Raw genomic sequence first — 11,681 nt, forward strand, 5'->3', positions numbered from 1 at the left:
GCTGGATTATTGTGAACTCAAGGTGAGACCACAGGAAGGGCTCTTGGTGTTTGCTGAATGTGCTACTATGTAGTTGGGTTGTCAATAATGCCCCCTAGTGGAATTGTCTCGCTATAGAAATTCCTACCCAGACCATTTGAGGTATGCAATATTCAGTGTATCATTGGGCACGTGTGTGATGCCCATTGGGTGATCTACACAACACCTTAATTCATTGTTAAAGTTGATCACCTTAGGTGACTTAGCATAGCCTCTATCATACCAATGACATCCAGATCTGAAAATGGCATTTTGGTTCATTTTGTGCTTTTTTGTGTTTATTTTAACAAAGGATGACATTAAATAGTTTAAATAACCTCCACACCAGCGCCCTGTCTGCTCTCTAACTAAGGACTGGTGATTTCATTGGCTATCCCTTGCAGACAAGTCAGATTGTTTTCCATGACCCCAGTGGTGACTGGTAAAATAACACAGAATCTAAACCAAGTCCGGTGGATTGAGAAGGTTTTGTCTCAGGAGATATCTGTTCCTATAGAGTACGTGGGAATCTGGTCATGGTGAGCTCTCGTTTGCACTCTTGCTTTGATTCCTCGTACTAATGTCTTTGTTCCTCAAAGTTCTGAGCTCCTATTACAGATATTTTTCCTCCATTTGTCTTGGTTGAAAGCCACAGCCTCTTAGTAGTTGATATTGGTGTTCTTCACATTTACATTTATTGGATTTCTTTGTCAATACCAGCCTTCTGTGAAAGAAAACTCCCAAGATTCTTTGTGAATCTGAATCAACAGCGTTGGGCCAGGTGCAGCATGGCTGGCAGGGGAAAGGAACTCGGTGTAAAAGAGCACAGCCTGCATGGCAAGGGGTCAGTGGAGAACCGAGAGAGAGTAAAAACATACATTGGAGAAGCTCAGTGTGTGACTGAAGCTTAAACTTCCAGCCCTGGAAGCAATGTTACACCTGATGCGGGAGACCTAGGGGTGATAGGTCTGGTTGTATAGTCTCCCGGGTTTAATGAAGCTCTTCAGAACCATCAAACCGAACCGACAGTTAGTGAAAATGGAAACAGAATTCAGATAGGGAACAGAGAGTCACGAGCATGGCAGAAAATCACCAGGTGAATGGCAATATGTCTAATGACTATAGGACAAAAAGCTGTCATGTTTAGTTATCTTTTAAATTATGTGCTTATGTAACTCACTTCCAGTGTGATGTTGACATTTAATAATTAAACAAGAAATCTATAAGGACACAAAAATAATTGCAGTTAAAAGTCACGTGTTTGCTTGACCTTTTTTAAAGGAAAAATATAATACACTTACGTTTGTTCTTTTGGTACTGAGTTTCAAGTTTCACAACGTGTTATAAAAATTGTTCCTGCATTAAACCAACATGAATAGATATGCATACAAATATAACCCACATCGTAAGATTTGTAAATGGTGTGGCAAGAACTGTTGTTTCTAAGACTAAAAAAAAATCCAAGGATGTTTCAACAAATAAGGCACAAGGCTAATCCTGGTGAGAAATGAGTTGCTCTAGCGGGGTTGAATAGGTAAAGCACAGTGGCACAATGGGCTGCTTTGTCTGGATCTGCACATTAATGTATTTCCTCTCCTTGGCAACTCCTAGTATAATTCTTTACTGATTACTGAATTGCCAAGTCACACAACATTATTTGATATCTACACATACATAACAGATTATGGATATATACAGTATGCACCCAATGTCAATATATGGAAACTGGTGTGAGTGTGGTGCAGTGCATTCAATAATAATAGGATGAATGTTCAAAACGTGGGCATCCACCCACTGCATTCTCTATTGAAGAAAATAATGTATACATTGAAGTCATTATAAGGAAAGACAGCTGCATAAATAAATTCAAAACCTAGGTGAGATCCCACAAAGTGGTACAGAAGATGTTCACGAAACCACAAAGGCCGTCTGCTGCATTGGACATTGTTTGACTTGTTTTCCACAGTACAGGCTGTATTGTGTAACAAAGATCCAAAAATCTGTGTCCATGATAGGGGTGTACCCATTGTTTCCTCCTGCATGAGGTTCAGAACAATCCCATCATTGAAGAACATCCCTGTAATTGTGTTTTCAGACCACCAAGGTGTGCTTCTTGTTTATTTAGTTTGACGCTCTGGAAGCTGTCATGTTGTGGACCTGCAAGAAAACAGCTCAGAAAAACCGTTGGGGGATCGCAATGGGTCTCATCTCGGTGCCTGATAACATTGGCCACTCCCTACCAGTTTCACTTATATCACCTGGCACCTACAACCCAGGCATCAAACCCATCGATTTTCATTTCTTTGCTCCATTAAAAGCCCATCTATGAAGAAGCCAATCTACAACAGATGGCATATCTGTGGCTCTACAAGCTTGACACAGATTGTCACTATATAGGATTCAATGAATTTGTGTCACAGTGACACACTGGCCCAAAAAACACAACTATATATCGACATGCAGTGCGTATCATGGCCTCGGTTAACAAAAAAAAGTTTCACCAAGATATTCTTAAGAAAATATTAAGAGCAGGAGAATTCTTCAGCTAGATTTCTCTTTTTTTTCATCAGCTGTAAGAGGACCCGGGGAAGGATAATTTATAACTGTTATTTCCTGAATGAAACACTGAAAATACTCAATATAGACCTGGGCAAGATGGCTACCCAGGATAACCATCTGACCCGCTACTGGGAAAAGCAGACGCAGCGGAAACAAGGAGACACAGCTGAACTACATCAGGAAACAGGATATAAATGCCCCAGAAGCGATGAGCCGGGGCGGAAGCCGATAAGTTGAAAGCATTTCGGAGGAAGGAGAGATTTAGGAGTGTACTGAAGGGAATTTTTAGAATAACGGACTATTGGATACGGTTTTGACTAAGATTACGGATTACGGCTTGGATACGGCGCAGAGTAGTGTGGACGTACGGATTTAGGAATTTGGATCGTTTAGGGATACTGGCAACGGATTGCGGATCGGACTTGGAGAGATGTACCGACGAAAAACAAAGAAGTCAAGTGGTATGAGTTAGATCTCTTTTACAGAGTTAGTGTTACTAATAATTGACCTCAACACTTTATCTGAGATAACTAGGTTTGAATTAGAAAGGGCAATGTACATTTCTAAATGAATAAAACAACTTCTAATCATAGGATGAGTAGCATACACAATTTAGTACAGTTTACAGCATCATACTGGAAATTATTTTCAAACAGAACAGTTAGTTCTGTTAATGGAATAACTAGAGAACAACATTCAATGGAAACAGAGGGATCCACAGGTGTGGAAAGAATGAAAAGGACCAAAGACAAGGTTACAAACAAGAGAGTCAAGCCCTCAGGCGGAGGAAGCAGGATGTGCAGGTGACCGGCAGCCCTGTCAGCAGCATCGAGAAGGAGGTGCACTTTTCCAGGACCCTCGCCGTGTACTCGCCCATCGCTTCCAGGCAGCTGACCTCTTTCCTGCAGGAAGAGAAGGACAAGGGCGAGAGGAGCCGCAGCAGGCCAGCGAGGAAGGCAAGGGGCAAGAGAACTGGACGACATCCGCGAGGGTGAGCCAGAGCCGGCGGCCGGAGAGGAAGCCAAACCGGAGAAAGACCACAACGAAGACGACAACGACGATGAAGACGCCGGCGGCCGCCAAGCAGAACTGAAAACGTCCCGAAAGACCAAGACGCGACGAACACCAAGGCTCGAGTGAGATTTCAGTTCCTGGAGCGGACGTATGGCTACTATCACTGCAGAGACTGTAACCTCCGCTGGGAGAGCGCGTACATGTGGTGTGTGCAGCGGGTCAGCTGGTTATCCTGGGTAGCCATCTTGCCCAGGTCTATATCAAGTATTTTCAGTGTTTTGTTCCGGAAATACCGGTTATAAATGAACCTTCCCCGGGTCCTCTTACACAGCTTTAAATACAATGCAGCCACACATTTTGGTTAAAAAACTTATTACATGTTTCAACCTATCATGTGGATCATTAGTTTCTGAATAATAGTATCCAAAATGTATTTATTATTAGGTTTGTATCTGATCCTGTTTGTAGTCCTACTGGTTCACCACAAGGCTACACTTTTTCTCCCCTCCTTTTATTTTTTTATAGACTGAAACAATTTATTGACAATGTATCCAACAAACCCGCTGGAAATGACCTACCCAGACAAGCCTGGGTCAAGCTGAACCGACTAAGAACCAGACATGGCCGTTTCCAGGCCACCCTACACAAGTGGGGTCTCACTGATGACCCAATCTGCGAATACGGCGATGGCAAGGAGCAGACGGCCGACCACATCCTATACTCCTGCCCTCGCTTCAGATGCCCCGGCAACTTTATCGATTTGGATGATGCCAGCCGCGACTGGCTGAGGCACCCGACTGTGACGATATAACTATGTAACTTCTGCATGTTAATCTCATACCAATATATATATTTTTTTATACTGTGGACAGTCTGGGGAATTATGAAAATTATTACAACTTCAGGTTTGCTGATGTATTAGTCTTTCCCCTCTCACAGCCTGGACAAACACATGGGCCTATTCTGGACAAATTCGTCAAACAGGTGCCACGTTTCATACCTTTAGATGAAAGTATAAAAAACAAGAACTGATTGCTGATTTAAAAAACAAACAAAGTCATGTCCTTCCCACAACAATCCATGGTGAGTCTGTTGGTATAGTTCACAGTTACAAATACTGTATCTGGGCGCTGTGTTTGATGATAAACTCAAATTCACTGAGAACATGGATGTCACTGTGACAAAATCCCAGCAGCACGTACTATATACGGTTTGAGAAAACTGACTTCCTTTGGAATCCAAGAAAAGAATTATATATCAACATCTTGTAGCTCTTTCATCTAAAGTATGTTGACACTTTCCTTTATCCGTTGTTCTGCATCACTCAATCATAAAGACAAAACCTGCCTTTAAGTAAGGTGAAAACGCCTGAGTGAACCTCAGCTCTAAAATCACTGGTGAGCCTTGAAGACCCCTGGCAAAGCTTTATGGGCATCAGCTGCTTAGGAAAGCCTGTGCCATCACTGAAGACTCATCTCATATCTTTCATCGGTCGTTTAGCTTCAGGGAGACGTTTTCGCTGTCCGGAGTGCGAGGTGAATAGAGGAAAATTGAGCCTTTTCCCACACACCATCAGATTCTCAAACGACTGTAAAGTTTTGTTAATACGATCTCTATTGGATAGAGCCACCGCTACAAATGTACATGCATTTTAATACTTTCTTAAATATCTTGATTTTGCAGTATGGGACAACGTCCTTACAATGCACACACACTATATTGCTTTCATAATCTTTTCAAGGATCTTTTGCTATTTCTGCTGTGTTTTTAAGGAATGATGGAAGAGCTTAGTTTTATTATATTTGAAAGGTGTTGTATGTTGTACTACTCACCGCTTAAGTTGCCCCCCTTGAGGCTGAATAAAGTATTTTGAATTGAGTTGAATTGAATTGTTATTGGTTATATTGTAGCTCAGTGATAATGGCAGATGCTGTGACTCTTTATTGAACCACTCTTCAGCACTGATATGAATATTTAGATGATAACAATCATATCTGTAATCCTATTATATTTTTTTTCTAACAGAGTTTGAAGAAAATTGCTTATCAATTGTACTCTATAGAATGAGATGATATTAAACACCACATAACATTGTTTAAAGACCTAGATCTTAACAAGTATCCTGGGAAATAATAATGTGTATGCAATCTAATTCAGAAATACTCTGTCAGTTCTGGAGAACTCTTATAACACAGGAGAATAAAAATGATCTCCTTGCCAAAACTATGAGAAGCTGTATAAAATCAACTTAATGAGACTAGAAGGAATTAAGGCTGCAATCAAAAAAATCAAGAGTTCCACCAATCTGTGACTAATGTGAAAAATTAAATTTTTTCAAATGCAAAATCTTTGCAGAACAAAATGTGTTTAATTACTACATTGCAACTGAGTGCAATATTATTACCTTACAAAACAATTTCAGTCAGGGGGGTTATGCATTGAAATATAAATTGAATTCATTTTTAAATATCGCTAATGCATATTATTTCATTCCAGTAAAGTAAAAAATATATGTCAGTCATTTGAGTGTTGATCATGCTGAATTTGCAATACCCTATTTCTGTCTTTGGTAGAAGAATGTGCATCTTAATATGTCTGTAAAATGTCTAGAATGTGAATCTTAAAGAGCTGTAGTAGTTCAGGTGGGTAGCTGCGTCAGCATGCGTAGGCTGCAAAGGAACAAGTAATAGGTTTATTCCATGCTGAAAAAAAGAAGAAAGAGAACACAACGTTTCGGCCGTGGAGCCTTCTTCAGGTGTGAGAGAGACAGGGCAGTAGGCAAAGGTAAAGTAGCGGGAGAACAAAGGTTGAGAGGGAGGAGGAGTGAGAGGCGGGAGCAGGGGACAGAAAGAGAGGCCAATCAAGAGGTGTGAAGTCAGAATGGGTGCAGAGAGGTGTGAAATGAAACTTCCAATGAATGGAGAAAATTTAAAAGAACAGTAATTTGTCGTTAAGGGAAGGGAGAATGTGTGATCCTAGCTGCAGAATAATTTTAGTTTCGGTGGTCTTTCTGATGTATGAGTTCAGAAAAACCTCAAAGACGGTTTTCCGAACTCATACATCAGAAAGACCACCGAAACTAAAATTATTCTGCAGCAAGGATCACAGTTGTGAGTTGCAGGGTGATATGGCTGCTGGTTGTTGCACGTCTTGGGCTATTGTTTGTTTTTCTTGTGTATTTATTTTATTTTGAGTGTTATTTGTTTTTTGCAATTTTTGATAGTGATGCAAAAGACAAATTTGATTATTCTTTAGGAGGGATAACAAAGTTATATAAAGGAAAATAATACTCAGCATCAAAAGAAACTTACAATGGGCATGCCAATACAGGATCTATTCAATAGGTGGATTCAGGACATCAACACAGCCAAAAGGTTCAAAACAGTGTTCTTTATTTACAGTTAGGGAGCACCAAATTACACTAACAAAAGGCTGACTCCGTTTTGAGCCCCTAACTAGATTTCAAATACCAACTAACCTGCTTACTGGCTTTGACGCAGACATCTTCAGTTTCTCTCTGAGACTCCTGTGAAGAGCTCACAAACATGTGTGACCCCCCGGAAATCTTCACAAAGCAAAACTCTTCCAAGCATAGAAGTCTGCCCCTGAAACTCTTTAAAAGATCTTCTAAATATACTAAAACCCCACAGTTTCGAAGTTCTCCCTCTGGCAAGGCTATACACAGAGGATCTGCTGTAACCTGACCAAACGTCTTGCAGGAACCTAAGGAATGTGGCCCAGACAAGGCTGCCATCTAGTCTGAACCAGCTGAGCCCTTACAATGCTTTAGAAAACAGAGTGCAGATATTTTAGATACTGCTTCTGGCATCATTTTGATTAATTTGTCATTCACATGACCCTCCGTGATACACTGGAATGACTGAGTCAGTACTAAAGCATCAGTACTAAATTGGCTTATAAATGAAAGAATTAATTTAGCACTTTTGATTCAGCTCTTTAAATTTGAACCTGGTAAAAACCCAGAAGAACACAGAAAGGTACCAAGGTGCTCCATTTATCAAGACAACAATATTATTCTGGAGCAACACCTTAGGTGGACTTGCCAGCAGTTAAGCCAAGTCATCTTTAGCTTTGAATCAAGATATTATATAGAGCACTACAATGGACATCAGCAACTGTGGAACAGAAGTGCACAACAATATACTAATTGTTTTGCAAAACAGACTCATCACTAGGGAGGTTCAAGTGTGATGATCTGGAAAGCAGTATCTAGTTTCTAGTGATTGATGAAACCTTGACTGCAACAGTGCTACATTAATCACATGTAACTGTTCCTGGGTGAGGCTCCCATGGAAAGAGTATTTTAAGACCTTATGCGAGGCAGCAAATCTGGAAAGGAATAGGAAATGGAGTTGAGGGAGGACACACAAGGTTTATTGGTGTTCACAGTGATGACGGGGAAGTCCGTGCAGAAGTGGAGGGTGGGTATCCATTGCAACAAATCCAGGGAGGTCCACAGGAGAGTCAGGAAACAGGCCAGATGTGCATTATCGGGAAATCCACCCAGAGACAAAACAGAACAGACACACAATAAAACAAGAGCCAGAAATACGGGGCTTCGCCCCAGACTCCAGGCTCAGAATGTAACGAACAGTTCTTTCCGGACCCTATGCGGACGACACAATCCGACGAAGTGGGGAAACACTGGGGAAACGTCATGCAGGAAAACGGGGCTGAAGACAGGGGGGCGTGTCCAAGGTGCGCTGGTGCACGGGGGAGGTGTGGCCGAGGCGAACAATCCAAAAGAGTAATCCTTAGAGTATCCAAAACACAAGGGTAAGTCCAAAACCAGGAGATCCATCAGAACAAAGAATTAAAAACCACGAAGGCCGGGTCGGAACCGGCGGACGGGGAACAGGAACGGGAACAGAGGTTAAAACCTTAACGGGACCAGGCGCTTCCAGGTCCCGGACTCGCACGATATGGAAATCAGATGCAGAACCCGGATGAGCGTCAGCGCCTGGCTTTTAAGGTGGGCTGGGAATGGGAAACAGGTGCAGAGAATAAAGTCTTAAGTGAAAGGGCTGGAGCACCCTTAAGGAGGGGGAACTAATATCGTGACACAGAAGGTCAGGGTGACTACGACTGACCTATGCCCTCAGACTTCCATGTGAAGCCTGGTGGTAGGTGGGCCATCAGACAACCATTTTCCAAAGCTGAGCCCCGAAGGCTGTGGGGAAGCAAACTTGAATAAGGGACTTGACTAGAAACACCAGGAAGTAATAATTAAAAGGACTACCTAGAGAGGATTTGAGTGCCCTCTGGAGGAGGGGATGTTGACAGGACATCACATCCTGGAACCTCACTTTCTGACTTCATTGCAGGTGGGAATATTCCATCAACCAGGAGGTGGAAAATGCTCATACTGTTCATGTAACAGTGATTTTCTTGTGAAAAGAGATTGTGACCAAAGTGCAGGGGATGCTATATAATTTAGACTTGTTCATCAGACGTTCAACTGAGGTCCTGACTCTTTGTGGTCATGAAAAATCACAGGGTGTTTCTCGAAAAGAGTAGGGGTGTTACCCTGGTGACCTGGCCAAATTTCCCATTGGCCTTTATTAATCATGGCCTCCTAATAATCCCCATCTATGGACTGGCTCCATCACTGTTCTCCTCCCCACCGAGAGCTGTGTTGGGAGTGTACTAGTGCAATATGGCTGCTGTTGGATCATCCAGGTGGGGCTGCACATTTGTGGTGGTGGAGGGGATCCCCATTACCTGTAAAGTGGAGTGTCCAGAAAAGCTCTATATACGGTAAGCGTAAAAAAATATTATTATTAAGACATCAGACAGTTGTAATCTGGTGCAAAACTTTCAACAAAGGTCACACATGCTACTAGTCTTCACAGTAGACCCAGTCTTCATGAATCCTGTTAATGACGAATTTCAATATTTAATATTAAGGTACATTCATAATTAGTATAATTAATTTACCTATATCTGTCATACCTGCTCTCGGCGAGTGATGAAACACTTGGAAGCATTCAAAAAGCCCAGTGGTTGGGATGTGAATCAATCTGCTGATCAGACATCACGATCAGGCACATTATCAGTCCCACCAGTGAGTAATTCTATCAGCACTTACCTTGTTCCAGCAGGGTATAGAACCCAGCATTGACAGTACTTCCCTACTCAGTGTTTGCTCTTTGTCCCTCAGTCCTGATGTTTTTTTACTTGACTTCTGTGGCATGGCTCACTGTCTGTTCTCTCAACCTTCTCCCTGGATCTTCCTGTGCTTGACCCAGACTGCTTTTGCCTTGTGAATTCCCTCCTTTGCTACTGACCTCTCGCTTGCCTGAACACATTTCTGGATTTCCCATGTTTTTCTGTCTCGAACCCCTGCTGCAGGGGCTGTTCTACTGCACCTGACACTGTGCTCTCTGGCTCTGTACTGCTCCGATCACAACAGCCTGCTCACCTGTCTGCCTTCGCTCAGCAGTTTGCTGGTCTGTTCCTGCATTCATCAAAAGCCCAGACAGCTTTATCCTTCCTGGTTGGCACAGCCCTTAGTACAGAACCGTGTCTGTTCAATAAAATGACAGCACACCTGCTAAAGCAGGCTGGTTATTTTCCTGGCAATACCTTTATTGCCGTTTGCAGTTATAAGTCCTGAGATTCTTTTGACACTCAGCATAATAACATTCTAAAATACTGATTCATTTACTGTCACAATCGAGATCCCTCCTCTTAAGGGCGCTCTGACACTTTCGTATTTTAGTGCACCTGCCCCCTGTTCTGTCTCCTCATTTAAGACCACTGCTTCCACTATGCCTGACTCAGCACTGGGAGCTGGATGCCTGGAAGACAGCCTACCACCAGGTTCAGGAGAGACCCGACGGCACAGGCTTCATCAAGTCGTCCTGACCATCTGAGTCTGGGGCTCGGAGTGCCTGGTCTTGTTACCTTCGTTTTATTCCCTGTTCCTGTTCCGGATCCCGTTCCGGATTATAACTCGTCTTGGTTGGATCCCCCAATTTTGGACTTTGGACTGCGCCGCAGATTCCCCCTTTTGGACTTCCCTGATCTTGTTTGCCATCGGCACACCCCCCCGAGCACTGGATCACTGACGTCACACCCCCCTGTCTGTCCACCCATCCTGATCTTCTTTGTCTCCTCCCCTGATGTCCTTCTCCACTTACTTCCGGATTATTACTTCCTAAACTAAGCTTCCCGGGAGCCTGGAGCAGCTCCTGTTACATTTACTCCATAAATGACAGATTTTGTACATTTGTGTATGCAGCTTATACAGAATTCATTACTACAGTTAGCAGCAGCAACAACAACAATCATAAAAAAACTTTATTTTATATGTAACACCTTTAAAAATAGCTTCTCAGAGAACTTTACAGGAAAACTAAAAAAGTTAACCTTAGGAAATAAAAAAATAGCAAATTGTAGAAATACAGAAGATAAGGCAGAGGATTGCTTGTTGTCTTCATAACATGAGCTTTCAACTTCTCAAGCAGTTGGTCAGTCACCATATTCATTTATTTTAAAACTAAACAAAACACAAACAAAAACCTACTTTGAGCTACTATTTCTTAATTCTCTTCCAATAAACGTTGTTTGTGACATTACAGCAAATGCTGAAAATTCATAGACTGCACCTCCGTTTGAAATGTAAAATAACATTTCATGTGATCATGAGAGAGAAAACCACCTGAGAACATAGCTCATTCTTATGATAATAACACACACACAGCCTTTTTGAGCCCAAACAGATTTCACAAGAACAGTGTTTGCGAAAGACTTTTCAATCAGATTAAATATTGTAAGAGGAGTGTGTTACAGACCAGATGGAGATTCTTGTTAAGATGGTGAGTGAAATGACTGAAGTGTGAGTCCATGAAGTCCTGCATTTAAGAGTCTCAGAGACTTCACTGTGAAGTCAGTTAGCCGTTTGGTTTTTGCTGCCCAGTTGTTTTTAAGAACGGAATTAAGAAATTGTTAGTACCTCAAAGGGGAGCTAACATTTTGTTTTGTTTTTTATTTTGTTTGGTTTTACCTTGTTCTTTAAATAAAGAGGTTTGAGCAGGGAGCTGCAAATGTTGGCCCATTGGATCCAA

Source organism: Lepisosteus oculatus, chromosome 2, assembly GCF_040954835.1.
Source record: "Lepisosteus oculatus isolate fLepOcu1 chromosome 2, fLepOcu1.hap2, whole genome shotgun sequence".
Taxonomy (NCBI): domain Eukaryota; kingdom Metazoa; phylum Chordata; class Actinopteri; order Semionotiformes; family Lepisosteidae; genus Lepisosteus; species Lepisosteus oculatus.